Source organism: Pseudorasbora parva, chromosome 16 (assembly GCF_024679245.1).
Source record: "Pseudorasbora parva isolate DD20220531a chromosome 16, ASM2467924v1, whole genome shotgun sequence".
NCBI lineage: Eukaryota > Metazoa > Chordata > Actinopteri > Cypriniformes > Gobionidae > Pseudorasbora > Pseudorasbora parva.
The window spans coordinates 37,801,749-37,820,614 of record NC_090187.1 but is presented as its reverse complement, the minus strand read 5'-3'; the positions used below and the strand labels follow the sequence as shown (position 1 = coordinate 37,820,614).

Here is an 18,866-nt window from a genome sequence, read left to right as displayed (position 1 = left end):
ACTAGTTGGGAACATGTGTTCACATCCCATGATGTTGAACTTTGCATTGGTTATTTTTGTTATTGCTGCTGATGCTTTTTGCGGTCAGCGTATTTCAATTCTTTTGACAACAGCTGGAAGAAAAAGTCTTGAGATTCATGAATCCAAAGGAACGTTCTAAATGAGTCTACAGCCATAATTTATTTTTATATTTTTAGTTGCTGGTAGTTTATTGGTTTATTATTGGGGTAGTGATTGCTGCTTGACTCGCATTCAGAAAAGTCAAGCGCACGTGATTGCTTTAGTTTAGCGGTTGTGTTTGTTTTCCTGGACCCAGGCCTCTTCCTGCGAGCCTTGACCAAGACAGATAAAACGGGGAACTGTCATAAGATTATTCCACAATGAGTAAATATGAGTTGTATTTGCACAGGTGACTTCATTTTCTGGCTTTCAGGCGTCTTCCTGGAATTTGCCTCCATCCCGTTTCAGTTCATCTCATCTCACAAATCAGAGCCATGCATCCCTTTTCCTGCCTCTCTCGCATTACATTTCCGCTGATTTTGGCCACTATCTCTTTTTCGCTTGTTTTCCTAAACCGCCGACAGTCCCCCTCCCTTCTCGCTCTTGCGATGTTTCATTATTAGTTCTTCATAATCTCTTCTCCTTGGCCCTGATCTTGATCTTGTCCTCCTTCGTTTCCCTGTGTTTTTTTTTTTTTTTTTTTTTACTTACTGGTTTCATGGCTTTCTTCCCAGCAACTTCTCTTGGAGTTTATATTCCTCCTCCATATTCTCCAAAGAAAGCCATCTCTCCCTGCCCCCCCCCCCCCCCACACACACACACACACACACTCTCTCTCTAGCCTTACTAGCCATTCTGCTTAGGAAACCCAGCTGTTTCCCTCTGTCCTCTGTCTCTTTTTTGCTCCCTTTCGCTTTCTGGCTGGGTTTCAAATGGGAGGATTGCACTTAGAGCAATAAAAAAAGTCTTTTGAGCTAGATGACTCTTTGTGTGAGTTGCATACCCAGATGTGTCTCCTCAGCCGTGATACATTTCTTGTGTAAAACATTCTCATTAGTTACTCAACACTCCTCATTCCAGGCCGACAAGGGTTTCCTGATGACAGTTTCCCCGCCCGTCCAGTTAACCCTCCAGCGAACCTACTACCATTCTCTTAGTCTTGGTTTCTCCTCTCTCTGACTGTGCTCCTACCATTGCGGCCTATCATGACAGACATGACAGAAAATGAAGTTTGCTTTGGTCCTCCATATGCAAGCAGCCAAGTCAATTTAGTTGGGAGCCTTAACGATAGAATTAGACTGTAATCCCCTTTAAGCTTCACTATGCTCTTGACATCATGGAAAGAGGTCTGCAAAGCCAATGTCATCATTTAATGTTGCTTAATTGTTTCGCTGACACTTTGGATACCAACTTTAGAATTTGCAAATAGTGAGGAGCAAAATGGGCAGATCCTTTACTTTTCATTGCTCCATGAAAGGAAGAAAGTGGTCTAGCATCTGAATAGTCGGATATGGCAAAATTATGTTGGCTATTTTTGCTCATTATGTATTTAGCATTACTTATGCTAAGTATGCTTTTTAAATCATGATGCTTCAATATTAGCAGGCCTAATGAAAAAAGTGGATGTTTTTTGGGGGTCCAGTAAAGCAGCACTGTATAAGATATTGTTTTGTAAAAGACTTGTTTTAGATAAATTCATAAAATGACAGAAAAAGCAGGCAGCTCATTACCAGGACATTATCCATTAATTTTCAGATTTCCATTAACTCTAAAACACACGGCAATGCAGTTTAAAATTCAAAGTACAGGTAAAACGCATGTAAAAATATATATATATATATATATGGAAATTCATTCAGATTAATATATATTAATATACAGGTCCTTCTCAAAAAATTAGCATATGTGATAAAAGTTCATTATTTTCCATAATGTAATGATAAAAATTTAACTTTCATATATTTTAGATTCATTGCACACCAACTGAAATATTTCAGGTCTTTTATTGTTTTAATACTGATGATTTTGGCATACAGCTCATGAAGATCACAGTCTCAAAAAATTAGCATATCATGAAAAGGTTCTCTAAACGAGCTATTAACTTAATCATCTGAATCAACTAATTAACTCTAAACACCTGCAAAAGATTCCTGAGGCTTTTAAATACTCCCAGCCTGGTTCATTACTCAAAACCGCAATCATGGGTAAGACTGCCGACCTGACCGCTGTCCAGAAGGCCATCATTGACACCCTCAAGCGAGAGGGTAAGACACAGAAAGCAATTTCTGAACAAATAGGCTGTTCCCAGAGTGCTGTATCAAGGCACCTCAGTGGGAAGTCTGTGGGAAGGAAAAAGTGTGGCAAAAAACGCTGCACAACAAGAAGAGGTGACGGGACCCTGAGGAAGATTGTGGAGAAGGACCGATTCCAGACCTTGGGGGACCTGCAGAAGCAGTGGACTGAGTCTGGAGTAGAAACATCCAGAACCACCGTGCACAGGCGTGTGCAGGAAATGGGCTACAGGTGCCGCATTCCCCAGGTCAAGCCACTTTGGGCTACAGAGCAGCAGCACTGGACTGTTGCTCAGTGGTCCAAAGTACTTTTTTCGGATAAAAGCAAATTTTGAATGTCATTCAGAAATCAAGGTGCTAGAGTCTGGAGGAAGACTGGGGAGAAGGAAATGCCAAAATGCCTGAAGTCCAGTGTCAAGTACTCACAGTCAGTGATGGTCTGGGGTGCCATGTCAGCTGCTGGTGTTGGTCCACTGTGTTTTATCAAGGGCAGGGTCAATGCAGCTAGCTATCAGGAGATTTTGGAGCACTTCATGCTTCCATCTTCTGAAAAGCTTTATGGAGATGAAGATGTCGTTTTTCAGCACAACCTGGCACCTGCTCACAGTGCCAAAACCACTGGCAAATGGTATTATGACCATGGTGGCTTTTTCTTACTATAAACTAGTTGCTTATTTTCGTGCATATTACTAGGATATTGGTTGTGTATTAGTCCTTATAACGACTTATTCTGCATGACCTTATTCTGCATACTTTAACGGGGTAGTTCACCCAAAAATGAAAGTGATGTTTATCTGCTTACCCCCAGGTCATCCGAGATGTAGGTGTGTTTGTTTCTTCAGTAGAATACAAATGAATTTTAACTCCAACCATTGCTTGTATAATGCATGTCAATGAGGTCTAATTAGAATTATACTGAAGAAACAAACACACCTACATCTACTATCCCTTTAATACCTGAACATAACAACTATCTTACTAACTATTAATAAGCAGTAATTAGGAGTTTGTTGAGCCAAAAATCCTAATCTAAAGTGTGACCTTTTAAAAAAAACTAATAATAATTCTGTGCCATCAAATTGTACAGAACATGTAAAAGAAAATCCCAAATAGCATTTGAATCTCCACATCTGCATCTCTTGAACTTGTTCTATCACACATTCTGCTCTTTTAATCCACTGTTCTAATGAATAATTTGTACCTGTTTAAATATTAAGCTTTGTTTTATCTCAATACATATTTTATATTTGTTTGTAATAAATCATATATCACATTTTCTTTGTATTATGGGAAGGGGGGGGGGGTAATTTTAGTTGATAGGGTATGTTTGGCTGTGCACAACAGCAAATTGTCTGTATTTTTTAAATTCAGACTGTTTCTATTTCAGTTGGAACTTCAGTTTCTTCTTCTTCATGAAGTCAAAGTATCAAGGAAACAATCTGATGAGACCATTCACATCCCAAAAGGGTATCATGTCCTTCCATATATGACATTGAATAAGTCCAGGACATAGGTACGATACATCACAGATGGCCTGCCAACTATAAACTATGAGCACATGACCCAATCCCCCCCCCCCCCCCCCCCAATATTGTGTGTGTGTCCTCTGAACTTGGACAATCGGTTTAAAGTGTGTGCTGATAAATCCAGTAAATTTCATCCACCCCTTTTCGTTGCCTGTTGTAATGCCAAAATCTCTGGGAAATGTGGTCTATTTCTGTGCAACAATTTGTGTGTGTGTGTGTGTGTGTGTGTGTGTGTGTACTCTGTGATGGATGTGTTATTTATTAAATGACTTTATTTAGGAACATTTAAAATATGCCTTGAAAATGTCAGCACCTTATTTTTTTTATACACAATTCCGTTCACATCTTGCATAATGAACAAATGAGCTAACTCCTCTGGAGCTGCGTGCGAATCGTATCCACATCTGATGGTGCGCCGGACTCTGCGTAGAGGTCTCCGTACCCCACTGCTAGTGCAAGCTCCATTTCAGGAATGCAAATGCCTCAGGCTCTGACAGCCTGTGATTTATCTCCTCATCTATCCTTGCACACATCTGCCTTTGCCCTTGTGTCTGCCTGTTGCTCATTCCACCCTCCCTTTCTCCCTCCCTCTCCCAGGAGGCCAGGGACTCCCCTGCCTGCCCTCGGATTCGCCCAGGGCAGCGTTACAGCCATCGCTGACCCCGCCACCCACCACTCCTCACCCGCCGTCCTGCCAGGGTCAGACGGTGCAGTGGCAGGATAAGAGGTCCCTTCTCCCAGAGGAGAGTGGCTCTGAACTGCCCGAGCGCCGGTGTGAGTCTGTGAGCCGCTGCCACTGCAGCCCGCTAAGTGCTTTACAGTACAGCATGAAAACACAAGTGACCTAATAACCACACTCGCTCTCTGTCAACAAGGATTACGCTCTGCCTGGAGTAAGAGGAGGCTGCTGGCAGGCAGGCAGCGCTGTGTGTGTGTGTGCGTGCGTGCGTGTGTGTGGACAAACAGAGATGCAGGTTAGTTCTCCTCCTGACAGAGCTGCAGGAGAGCATCACACGAGCTGCAACAGGGCCGTCGAGCCTCCCGACGGAGTGGTCCCAAAACCCCCCGTCTAAAAGCTTTAAACAACTGCTTACAATTCCACAGCGTCTACTCTGCTCCACTCTCAACAGGCAGTGTGAGCAAGGACGTCTGTGGGCTCTACACTGTTTGTCTCATCTTCGTGGCCTCTGGCCCCACACGCAAACACGCGCGCACGCTTCTTGAAAACCGAGCCCCCCTACATCTCGCGCATCACCCCACCCTGATTTCTCATTTACTAGTCCACACTTGTGCGCAGGCTGCTGAGAAATGGACGCCTGGTGTGAGGTCAGGTGTGATTCATCACGCTGCGTCTGGGCGAAGAGTTGACATTCGTAAAGGCGCTCGCTCTGCTGCCATTGTAATTGAGTCTCCTTGTCTTTTCTAGGACACCAGCAAATATAACTATGTCAGGACGCTTCACAGCTATATATTACCCAGCTCAGTGAGAGAGACAAAGGGCGAGTTATCATTTGGGCAGCAGCTAAAGAGAGGGAGGGAGACACATCTGGACATGTTAGGTGGGGTTTTCAGGGCTGGGGTCTGAGGTGGTGCTTTTACAAGAGTGGTCAGTGCGCTAAATTAAACTCAAATGCTACATTGGGAACATTTTGAAGAATGCATTAGATCGACATATGTGTGTTATTTTTGTATGCAGAAGGAGTCTGACAACAGCTGTTTGATCCACACGGAGATCTAATCTCACCATCATTGAGTCTGTCTGTGATTACATGAAGAAACTGAAAAGAAAAAAAACGGAGAAAAAATCCTCAAGAACTGCGACTTCAAAAAGCTACAGTACTGTGAACAGTTTTAGACACTTGTGTAAAAATAATGTAAAGTGAGAATGCTTTCAAAAATAATGTCATAAATAGATTTTGCTTATCAATTAAGTCCTAATAACTAAATCAAATCAGTGTTTGGTGTGACCACCTTTTAAGTTTTAAACAGATTTGTCCTCGTACACTTGCTCAAAGTTTTTCAGGGAGCTTTGCAGGAGGGTTCTTCAAGCGTCTTAGAGATGTTGTCGCAGTTCTTGTGGATTTTGTTCAGTTTCTTCCTGTAATCACAGATGGACTCAATGATGGTGATATTAGATCTCCGTGTGGATCAAACAGCTGTTGTCAGACTCCTTCTGATACAAAACTCTCACTGGAATGGATTATTACTATTAATGGTAAAATAAATATTTGAAAATGTAAACTGATGTTACCTACTGACACACTACTGCAAAATATATAAATAACTGAAAAAAACATTTTTGGGGTGAACTAACGTCCCTAAGACTTTTGCACAGAACTATATAAACACACACACACTTTTGTTATATGCATACATAAATTAAATTCATTGACATAAATAATAATTATTTAATTGATTCAAACAAAAATAATAGATGCACTAACCTTCATGTTTAAAAAGTTTTTTTTTTTCTTCAATCAATTCCACAATGTTATCTTGCGTAGCAAATCTGCGTATAAGAATGGTTTCTGAAGAATGAGTTGTGAGGCTGAAAATGTAGCTTTTCCATCACAAGGATGTTACATTTCAAAATATATTAAAATACAAAACAGTTATTATTTTAATTTGTGATAACATTTTACAATATTACTGTTTTTACTGTATTTCTGATCAAATAAATGCACCCTGTGAGCATAAGACTTTTTCAATAGCATAAAAAATAAACAAATGCAATGAATAAAACTGCAAAAATATGTACTGTTGGCATACAGAATGACTATAAAGCTACACAAGTATTATTTCTACTACTGCTCAGATACTTTGGCCTTTGACATTTTTTATTTTTTTTAGTTCATATTGAAATCTCAGTCAGATACACTCTCAGAAAAAAGGTACAAAAGCTGTCTCTGGGGCAGTACCTTTTCAAAAGGTACACCTTTGTACCTAAAGAGAGTGCATATTAGTCCCTCAAAGGTACATTACCAAAAATGTACATACACTTGTACCTTTTTCATCATAGTGACCGCTTTTGTAACTTTTTTTTCTGATAGTGTACTTTGAGATGTGTGTACGGTAAGATTATTGGGAGAAAAATCTGAGATGCCTTAAATGTTCCCCATTTCATATCATGTCCAATGTTTTCATTTATGCATTTTATCCGAGGTTTACATTGACCACTTTATGCATCGCCTGTAAATCAAACCCATGACCTTGGCGTAGCTGCTGTCTAGAAATGACCACCAAGTTTATAAAGAGATCTCTTTTGTGTTTTTTCTTTCCTTTGTCAAGCCATCCGTTATTATCTTCCATTTACATTTGTGCCAAATTTGTTCCTATTCAGCAGTTGACCCTCAGCTTGAATTCAAAAATACATTTTGTGCTGTTTTCACACGCTTTCACACGACTTTTCTCTGCAGAAAAAAATTTGTCTTGCTAGGTCAAGACCACAGCTGGGTCGTGAAGTTAAAAAAAGAAAAAAGTAAGAAAGAAATCAGGCCCGTGTTGACATTCATGGGGCAAAGGGCCTGCGCACATTTGCAGAGGTCATCGGAAAGTAAACACCTATTAATGGTTACCTGCTTGACGAACAGATAAGCAGGTCAAGGTAATGATTAAGCCACAGCTTGCTGGGTTACAGGCCATGTGTGCACAAAAGCATGCTGGGCGAATACAGGTCTGCGTCGGTGATAAAACACAAATATTAATCGTTATAGGACAACAGCCTTTGAGCTGTGGTGTATCAGAGCATTGAGACATACACACACCTGTGAGAGCAGTAAAAAAAACACTTGTCAACAGCCATTAGCACATTCATGCAGGTACTGTACTGTGGGTGGCTTGTTGACTGTACAGCGCAGGTTAGAGCGAGAGAGAGAAAGAAGGAGTGGGGGAGGGGTGATGAGAGAGAGAGAGAGAGAGAGAGAGAGAGAGAGAGAGGGAGAGAGAGAGAGAGAGAAAGAACGAAAGAAAAGGAAAAAAAACTCAAGTTCACAAGGTCATTTCCAGCCCAGGGATAAAGTAAACTGAGCGAAACTGCACAAGCTGCAACTTATCAGCCCGCCTGCATGCCAGAGCTTTCTCTCGTGTGTGTGTGTGTGTGTGTGTGTGTGTGTGTGTGTGTGTGTGTGTGTGTGTGTGTGTGTGTGTGTGTGTGTGTGTGTGTGTGTGTGTGTGTGTGTGTGTGTGTGCGCGTGTGTGTGCGTGAGTGAGTGAGTGAGTGAGTGTGTGTTTTAATGTGTGCATTTCACAAAACAAAACAGAAGAAGATGATCGCTTTTGGTTCAAGTGCTTGTATCTTCCTCCGCTCAGAAACTGTAATCATAAACTTTCTCATGATTCTTGCTATTCAGTCGCTGCTCTCGTCAATATTCATCAAACATCATTAGAAAGTTTTATAAATTAGAAAGTTAGAATAAATCTTAAAATCATGACCTCGAAGGAAACAAATTTACTTTATAGTTTATAAATAAAATTGTTATCTCGGTTTGGTGCATTCATAAAATTGTATGAGCTGATCCAACATTTCCAGTGTATGGTGTTATTTTAATGAAGAAACTCTTCGGCTTAATAAAAGCGGATATTCAAGGCTACTTCAAGGCTCCTTTTCTTTCACACTAAGATTTTTTTTCTTTGGTGGTGGTCTAAAAGTGTTTGTCATAAGCATCATGAAAATGTGTTTTATATAAATAAATTAAGAGTTAAAATATGTTGAGCTCTTACTTTGGTGTAACAGAGATATTTACACTTGAATCCTCCCTGTAAACACACCCCCTCAAAAAAAAAAAAAAAAACCCATTTGACCTTTTTCCATCAATTACTTTGAGATGTGGGTGTGAGTTGTGGACATGCAGAAATTCCAGACATAATCAAAGTAACAGCTAATAACACTTTACCATTTCAACTAGAGCTTTTAATACTGCAAAAAGTGCACTACTCGACTGCACGGCGAAATCCTCAAGAGCTTAATTCAAAATGTTGTTACCGTTTCTATAAATGGGTGGAATTTAATTGTTTGTTACCCCCACTCCTTTCTGGAGGTCATTTATTGCTTTTAATTGCTCTCCTATAATGTACTGTCACCACAATTTCTGTTAAAGCCAGGTTTTCTCAAGAGTGCTTTAAGTAAATCTCTGCTATTTGGTATCTATCGCTGTGCTAATTCCAAAGGTCAGGGGTAACCGCAGCAACTCCAGTCGTGTTAATTAAGAAATGAGAGGATTTCACTGGTCATCATCCCTCAAGCGGCATATTATAATAGAAACCTCCCTTAAAACGATACTAAAAACATACTTCGGCTGAAGTAAGGAAATATAAATGCCAGAAACCCTTGCATAAATAACTGGGAGTGGGAGAGCTGTCTATCTCACCCCGGAAAAAATGGCTGCTTAAAAAAACGGAGAGAAGGGAAGGGTCATCTGGTTTCCATTAGAAAGATAAAATGGTTCACTTGGAGCTTTTTACCAGCCTCTTTGTTTCTGGGAGGCTTCCATGCTTCTCTCTCCATCATCAGCCAGTTGACACAACATTAAAGGCTTCAAACGGCCAAGTCGGGCCCCTTAATCAAAAACTAATTGTAATAGATATTGGAGGAGTGCTAACACTCTGACCGCTCGGGCTGGTATCAGTGGTCCAAAGCTTGAGATACCATTAAACACAACACAGACCTGATAGCTGCCACAGGGTAGAAAGAAAAACCAAAAGCGGAGGGAAAAGGCTGTGCTAAGTGCTACATGTGGCCGAAGAGACATGTGCTGTGAAACCACACTCCTTAAGATAAGTTCAGCACTGTCCTGTCAAGCTGTGTTAGTTAGCAACAAAAAAGGAATTTGAAAACAAAACATGAAAGTGGTCCCATCGAAGCAGTCAGGAACAAGGCTGAAAGGCCAGGAGAAAATGTCAGTTTGGGCAAAACACCCGACCGGCCTTAGAGCGTTATCAGTCCCAGGAGAATCGCTGCCTCAAAATATTTCTGGAGGATTCTCTGGAGGTCGCGCCATGAAACATTTCTTAGTAATGTTTTACAACTGTGTGTAAATGATCTAAAAATGTGTAGATTTGTGTGTGTGTGTGTGTGTGTGTGTGTGTGTGTGTGTGTGTGTGTGTGTGTGTGTGTGTGTGTGTGTGTGTGTGTGTGTGTGTGTGTGTGTGTGTGTATGTATATATATATATATATATATATATATATATATATACTGTATATATACACACATACACACATCTACACGTTTTTTATATATATAATGTGAAAACAAACTTTTATTTTGGATGTGATCAGTTTGACAGCACTAATATGTGTATATTATATTAGTGTGTGTCTTACATTAATGTTTGTCAGCTTACTGATATTATAATATTGCAATGAAAAACCGAGAGCTTGAAACGAAAAGAAAAAAATCACTTTATTAAAGAGCTGATGTAGGTTAAAAATAGTGCGTTAACTTTCTTTCAAGTTTGTAATATCAATATTCAATGCACTGGGATATGGCTATACTAGTGCATTAAAGGTGCACTGCATGTGTACATTTTAGCGCCATCTAGCGGTGAGGTTGTGAATTGCAACCGTCTACCGCTCACCTCTCCCTTTCGAAGCATATAAAGAAGCTACGGTGGCCAGCACAGGACAAAGTTGTTGTCTGAGAGAGCAGAGAGGGACTAGTTCTCTGTAGACCAGTGTGTCCGTTTAGGGCTACTGTAAAAAAATGGCGGCGCAAAATGGTGTCTTCACTGTAAGGAGACCCGCGGTGTATGTAGATAGAAACGGCTCATTCTAAGGTAATAAAAACATAACGGGTCATTATGTAATGTCTTTATACACCACTGAAAACATAGTTATAATATTGCATTTCTGTCAATAAATCCTCCTAAAAACTACACACTGCACTAAGCAATAAGTGTTAAAGTGGTTTAGACGTATATCAAAATCAACTTTATTGTCATTTTTAGCACATCGCATGACAATTCCTTCAGGAAACAACAGTGACATGGTTAGAAGAAAGTCTCAAGGACTAAAAAGACAATGATAAATGTGGGCACTTAATAGCAACAATAGAACCAAAAGGTACATATGTAATATGTAATATATAGGCCTGCATAAAATGGAATATGTAAAAAGGAATATATAATATATAGGCCTACATAAAGTGTATAAATCTGTTTCAGTACAGCATTGCTTATTGAGTATACCAATGTGTGCATTGTGTATGCATGTACGTTCATGTCTCTGATTGAGAATTACTTGTGACCTTAAACATTGGAAGTCTGTGTGTGTTGCCAGATTTAATTAAACTAATTGATTCCCTTGCATTTTATTAGCACTGGTCATTAGAATATCTAGATTTTCAGGCAGGCAAGACAGATAGGAACTTTAAGGAGCTTTTTCTCATGTATATTAACCTCTCTGACACTCTACTGCTTAGCATATTGGAATCCCTGTCGAAATTCATGTCCGAGACTGGGGCGGGCTGTCTTGTCAGAATGATCCATAATGCAATTCACATCGCTAGCAGATGATTGAGTTAAGAATTAGGACTTCAGATACACTTGTCTTCCTCACACCGCCTGACTTAGTGGCACAGCCCATTCTTTAGCAGTAAGTCATGCAGTCTCCTAATAAATCTATCGTACGAGTGAAAAGTAACCATCAGGTTTAGAATGATGTTAGTTGGCTGAGTGCAGGACAGCGTAGTCCAAAGAGTTGATGCTCAGCGAACATTAATAAGTTGATAGCATTATCTCGGTTAATTGCAATGAATATGATGGTGGAATATGCAGTGGGCTATGCCAAATGAAACTTAAAAACTGATGTCTTTAAAAGCCTATAATCCCATCCTAAACGAGACATAGCTGTTGTTAATTCAGAGCTGCAGAATTCCCTCGGTCTTGTCAATCAGCTGTCATTACTAATAACCTAGCTGGGGGTCTCATAGTCTCTGTGTGTTTACAAATGACATTCTCACCCTGTCGCAGGGTCACCCGGAGTGACATTTCAATAGCTCAGAGTTAAAAGGCCAGTAAACCCCAAAATAAACACTTTCTAATTAGGTTGCTTTCTCACCTGACCATAGGAACCGGGGTCCCCCCCCCCCCCCCCCCCCAATTATTGCTTGTCATATCATATTATCACACTAGCTTGTTTTACATGGACACTGGATGAATTCATTCCGGTTGATGAATCTGAATGTAGTGTTTACATGAATGCTAAATAAAGTGATCAGGTTTGTATTTCACAAGCTTCTGGTCGGATTTAATCTTTTGACATGCGCACACTCCACAGATATATATGAGTTTCCCGCTGTTGTTGCATAACCATCCTCATTTTATTCGTTTTAAAAAGCAAGACTTAATATTCATCTTTTTCGGGTCCTAATTAGATGATGCGCACACAAACCGTTATGCCATGCTGCTTATATTTATCAAACACTACAAATGCTCATTCCCTCGCCGAAAACACGCCGTCTGTGGAACAAGTCCGAAACGAGGACTGATGGGATGTTGTCCTGCTTCACTTCACAGACAATAAGTGGAAAGATAATTTCAGAATGACAGGACACTCATTTATGAGACTATATTCAACAGGAAGAACAGCTCATTCTGTGCGTCATATGTCATCTCATTGCACATGCGCAGTACTCGAATTTCGAAAAAGAGGCCATATTACACCCGTTTACAAAGTGCTAGAATAGGATTTTATGCTTGAATATTCCAAAAAATATATGTTTCTCATATTTTACAGTGTTGCAGCACCTCTCTTCCCAGTCTGTCATTAATGCTCTGTTTAGTTCCTGTCTTTATGAAGCTCCTCTTTCGGAAAAGCATAATGTGCTCTGATTCGTGGGCTTGATCATTGTGTTGTGATTGGTCAACCGCTTCAAGCATGTTTCGAAAATGTCCAAACCCTGTTTCTATAACTGTATAATAATATATTTTTTTCAAATATTATGTCTATTTTAAAGTAGCATATCAACTTAAAAATGTTTTAAAATGTTTTTAATTTGATTCGAAGCATGCTAACAGTCAAAAGTTTGAACACACTTTTTCAGGGTTCCCATGGGTCCTTGAAATACTTGAAAGTTTAAATTCAGTTCTTAAATTTATTTTGTGCAAGAAGCTTTCTGGAAAAAATTCCATATTACACCCTCCGGTCTGCTAATGTGTTATTTCGCCAGCACTTCGTGGTTCGCCTATGCATACTAGCTTGCTTGATTTACCTTAGTTAAACGCATTTACGCGTTAGATGAAGTGTTTCCCGCGTGAGGTTCTTTGTGTCGTTCATTGCCATGATGTTCACACGCACATGAAACTACTACGATGGTACTTCAATGTTTTCAGAGCTTACACCGAACCCAAATATGTTTAGTCAATGCCTTTATATTGCATTCAATAAACATAAAACATCTGTGATAATCTGTTGCCAACGGCAACCTGGAAAGGACCTGGAAAGTCCTTGAAAGGTCCTTGAATTTGAAATTAACCAAGGTGTGGGAACCCTGTTTTTAGGATTATATTAAAATCATCAAAACTATAAAATAATACACAAATCAAAAATAGCTACCTTCATAGATTACAGATCACCTTCATCTTGTTTCATCTTGAGGAGCTACTTCAGATTCTCGAACCACGTATAGCCCTAATCATACTGCACTCTCCGTCCAGATTTTAAAATGTAATAAATTAGTTCTGGTAGGGTCTTTAACGTCCTTGTTATCGTGCCCGCCTCCCATGCTGATGACACTGGTTCGAATCTCGCTTAGAGCGGGTGTGAGCAGGACCCATTGGTGCCGTGACCCAGATGAGGGCAAGTGTAGTGGAGGCCAGCTAGTAAAGAGCTGTGCTGGTAAACCTCACTTCCCTGGCCTTAAGAGCCACATTAGTGACTGACTCTAGAGATCTTTAGTCCGTGTTAATCCCAAAGGACTACTTTAGGAATGAGATGGATGTAAACAGTACTGTTTTCTGGCTGCCAACACCATATGTGGAAACTAATTATTGTTAGCCAACAGGTAACTTTTAAAATAACATGATTCAGTCAGTTACTTTGATGCATCTAGATATAGTTGAGTTTACTTCATTCATTTTAGTTCATTGATTTTACAAAAAGTATTTGAGTAGGCAACACCATTGAATAACCATTGCCTATAATGGAATGAAGTTAATCTAAAGATTTATTTATTTATTTATTTTTATTATTTGATTGTGTTGGAATATTACAATATTAAATGTTTAGTTAGATGTAATGCTGAAATAAGCTGAATTACAAGGTAGATTAAACTTTTATACAGTCAAAACAATAAATGTGCACTGTTTCTGTGCGCACACCTAGCTCTCAGCTGTAGAGCTCTTATATTATTCGTTTCTATCCCACACCCAAATATATGCCTGAGTGTTGTAATTGTTTGGCAAATGCATGCCGCTCTCACCCAACATCGCCAAGCCCTGGCTGCCTCACTCCCCTGTGGATAACAAATGGGCCTTTTCTCTCCGAATTTGAGGCTAAACGATGGTTTCGCTTAGAGAGCAAAGTGACTGTCCGTCTTCATAACAGTGCTCTCCATCAAAGAGCAATGAATCCCATCCCGTCCGACTGGCCCTGATTAAACACAGGCAATGGATATCCCCCTTCAACCCCCTCCTCTTCTCTGCCAAGCCAGAGCAAAGCCAGCCCTGCTATGTCAGCCCTAGCACCTGCAGCTATCAGCTTCTTTTTCTGTGGTAATAAAACACTCCTCACATCTGGAGCGGCGAGATGCTTGTTGCTGCCGCCGCTGCTTATGCACACTTTCATTTGAATCGAATTACCGAATGAGTTGTATATTGAGAAGGTTGCACAGAAGGGCTCATGAAGAGCAGAATCTATGGGTGCTTAGCTCTTTTGTTTTTTATATTTATTTTAAAGTAGCATATTAACAAAAGTGAAATTTGATAAGAAGCAAATAGCAGTCAAAAGTTTGAACATACTTTTTAGGATTGTATTAAAGTCATCATAACTTTGAAATAACAAATCACAGCATAGTCACTTTCCCAGATTATGCTGCGTTCACATGGGGTGTCAGTGCTTGAAACTTACTGTCATAGTGACAACAGCCAGTCATATTACTTCTCCAGTGTTGCATGAATGCAATTGGCTAGCGTCTGTGCTAGGGCATTTGCATAGGCGATATGAGCAACTGCAATAATGCGATGCAATGGAACCCACAATTCAGTTCGGCAAAGCATGACCTCACCCATTCAAAGTAAAGGAGAAGTGTTGACGCCGATGCCCATGTGAGTGTCACATTTTCCTTTTTTTTTATTTACCTAAAATACATCAAAAACAGTAATATTGTGAAATACAATTTTTTTCAGTTTATTTTTAATTTTCAGCATCATTACTCCAGTCTTCAGTATTACATGACCCTTCAGAAAGCTTTCTAATAAAATGATTTGGTGCTAAAAAAAAAAATTGACAGCAGTTGTGCTGCTTAAAATTTTTGGCTGTAATATGTCACCGTTTACGTTATTTTGTTGTCCTCACTTACGTAGATGAATAATGTTTGCTTTGAAGGTTTGTCTTGTAAATAAATTAATTCATAGACACAGAAGGTTTTGTGAGATCAGTTTAAGTGTACAAACTTTTGCCCGGTGAAGTAGCCTATATGTCATGCATGCTCTGTTGTTTTTTGCATACATTTGTAGGGGGGGAATTATACGAACCGTTTGAGTGATAAGTTTGAGCCAGTTCACTGACTTTTATGACTTGTCGCCTGCTGTTCGCATGTTGATGTGCTTTCATGCTATGGTCTTGCTCCATGAAAACTTCTCATTTTCTTACAGCCAATGTCCAGAATGGCTGTCGGGGCTGTATTTAAGCTGTCACAGGAGTACATTGACAAAGTAATGGTGTGTTAAATATATGCTCAAAGGCTTTTGCAAAAGTTGAATTATGTATAATTGAAAACAGCACACACCACAAAGTTTTACCTGTATTCATTTAATAGCCTATGTATGTTTAATGTATGTATTATTTTAGACACATTTCATAATGTGCTAAAATAGTAAAGAGATATAAGCTAGAATTTATTCAAGTGTAACACCCTCATGCGCAACAGAACAATGTTCCCATGTGTTGGCGCAAGACCAAGAGTTTTCTGGAAAGTCAGTAAAGCAAGACAGACACTACAATCTTGATAGGCTTGTCTTGTTTTAGTGTTGGGTTTCCATCAATTTCAAGGGGGTAAAATCTTACACCACTGAGGCTGCAGGCACAAAGCATTGCAGAGCTATCGCAGGATGGGAGCTTGGAGCTCTTAGGAACATTAGCCTGAAAGAAAACAAACGCGGGTCAACTGAATTAACCCAACTCCACACTGCCAACCAAGGAAAACTCCCAACAAAGAGCCTGTCATCTCTTACTGACAAGGACCAATCTGTACACACTGACCTGAAGTATCCTGCAGACTACAGGAAACTCCCCTACATACAGAATACTGAGCTGGGGATATAAAGTAGCATAGCAGTAGTGCTAGTTACTCAAGACTTTTATCACCAAAGACCTCATTTAATGGTGCATTTTCAGAACTGCAACTTGCTAGAGAATCACGATCAAGTGCACTTTGCAGGCAGTAGTTTTGTTTATAATAGGGGTGATGTTTTGAAATGATAAATGTAAAAAAGACGATGCATACAATTCAATTTCTAAAATGTACAGCTTTGAATTTAAACCAAGCAGTGCATCTTGAGGTTGCGTTTCTCTGTGTGTGTGCTACAGATAGCATTACAGTAACGGCAGGACATTAGCTAATGTCATTATCTCTTCTGTGAGGTCAAAAGGGCCTAATCTTGTATAATAGGATTTCTAAAAGACAGAAGTGATCTTACGCTGGGTCTTGGATGACAGGCAATAATGACCCGTTATTGTGCATGGTATAAGTATGCTTTATTGTTAAAGATGACCATGTTTTATTGCAGGTAAAGACCAACAGGAAGTATGCATTTAAGTATTTGTTATATCTTTCAGAACTGCAAAAAGCACATTAATGGGGAATATGCATCTGGCAGGATATGTTTCAAACAGATGCAAATCCATCTGCATTTCTCTGTACAACAAAAACATCAAGCGCATACATTAAGCTACAATTATCTATCGCGAGTGATCAACCCAACTTGATTTAGCACATCGAAAATGTCCAAAAGCTCGCATTTAATCTATTAGTCCCTCTACGCCTTGTCCTCTATTTGTCCACACGCTGAGTTGCTTGGCAAACAGGTGTCCTTTGTGAATGACTCTCCACCTCCCATTATGAAGAGGTACCTTTCCTAACAGCCCTGTATTAAAGTGTCATTATCTCCTCCACCCCTCTGTCTAGTGTGCCATGCACAAATGGAATCCAGGACTCCAGTCTTTTATAATTCCTTTTTTTTCCCCCTCTGCTGGGTATAAATGTCAACGTCCTATTGTGCGAATTACAGGCATTCCCACATCAGTGCTGATTGTTCCATGTGTAGTGGTGGGAGCAGAATAGAGCGTTTGATTTCAGATAATGTAGAACCAGACAAAATGCCACTGAATTTGGCAGGGCCCCTATTGTCCAAGTTGGCAGGCTGAGCCAGAGACCTGAATCTGAGACAAGACTGCGCTGGGGACCGCAGAAAAAGAACGCCTCAGTGGTGTGAATTTCACTGACTGTTATAATACAATTTGTCAGGTTTTATGATGTCACTGACAGCTGGAATTCATCCCCTTAACCTTTTCAGGTTGTGCGCTTTATGCCATGCAAAACCATAATTTGTCACCTAGCATCACATTATTTACTAAGTCAAAGTCCCTTTAGTGGTAAAATGTGAAATATTCATGGTCTAGTCAGCGTGTAGCATTATGTTGAGATGCACATAAACTAAAATCATTCCCTCACATGTCACTTTGCTCCACCCCTAAAGTAATGACATCATACAAGTGCATTTTTATTGGGTGACATGGCTGATGTAAACTGTAACATTGGTTTGGCTAATAATACTTTTCTCTATTCTGCCTTTTCTGTTCATCTTTCTAGATTTCTGTTTTATTATACTGGATTTTATATAAATATTACAATTAATGGTGATTTTTGAGCAATGTCACTGTGTTTGCATGCACATTGTCATTTGTTCAATGTATAAAAGAGAAAATCTGTTAATTTATTCAGAAATATTTTTATTATTTTTATATTTTGTATTTAACAAAGCATGTATTCTTGGAATATTGTTTTAAATTGTAATACATTTATACATTTTTACCCATGTAAAATCAAACAACAAAATCCAGCTCTTTATTAATAATTTTTATAATCTTGAAGGGTAAGCAACAATACAAGACAATCGAAACACCAGTGAGTAATAGGTTTAATACATTTTGTTAAATTATTTGTTTTGTCTTAGTCTGAAACATTACATCAAGATCAATAAAATTACTATTTGATCAAATTATATATACACTCTATTGCCAAATGTATTGGGACACCCAATACAATACATTATTCCCATGGCCACAGATGTATAAAATCATTTGTGAAAGAATGAGTTACTGACAGGAGCTCTGTGAGTTCAAGCGTGGTGCCACATAAACGGCATGTAAACGCCATCACTGGACCCTAAAGCAGTGGAGGCCTGTTCTCTGACACTCCAATGGACAAGTCTGGGTTTGGTGGTTGCCAGGAGAACAATACTTGCCTGGCTGCTTTGGGCCCAACTGTACAGTTTGGTGGAGGGAGGATTATGGTGTTGGGTATTTTTTTTAGGGGTTGGGCTTGGCTCCTTAGTTCCAGTGAAATTAACTCTTAATGCTTCAGCATACCAAGATATTATGGACAATTTCATGCTTCCAATTTTTTGGGATGTTTGGGTTGGCCCCTTCCTGTTCCGACATGACTGCACACTGGATTGAGTGAGTTTGGTGTGGAGGAACTTGACTGACCTGCACAGAGTCCTGACCTCAACCCGATAGAACACCTTTGGGATGAATTAGAGCAGAGACTGAAATGTGCAGGCCTTCTCATCCAACATCAGTGCCTGACCTCACAAATGCACTTTTAGAAGAATG

General features: G+C 39.6%; 1 long non-coding RNA gene across 2 annotated transcripts in view; it reads left to right on the top strand.

Moving 5' to 3' along the window:
* LOC137043518 (uncharacterized) overlaps window positions 1–18,866 on the top strand; it is a 339,081-nt gene that overhangs the window by 310,240 nt on the left and 9,975 nt on the right. The window contains exon 4 of one of the 2 annotated variants that reach the window (XR_010898506.1): window positions 4,415–5,327. The exons of the other annotated variant lie outside the window; for it this stretch is intronic. This is a non-coding gene — a long non-coding RNA (uncharacterized lncRNA). Of the gene's footprint in view, window positions 1–4,414; window positions 5,328–18,866 lie in introns of those variants that run through there. 2 annotated transcript variants of the gene reach the window in all.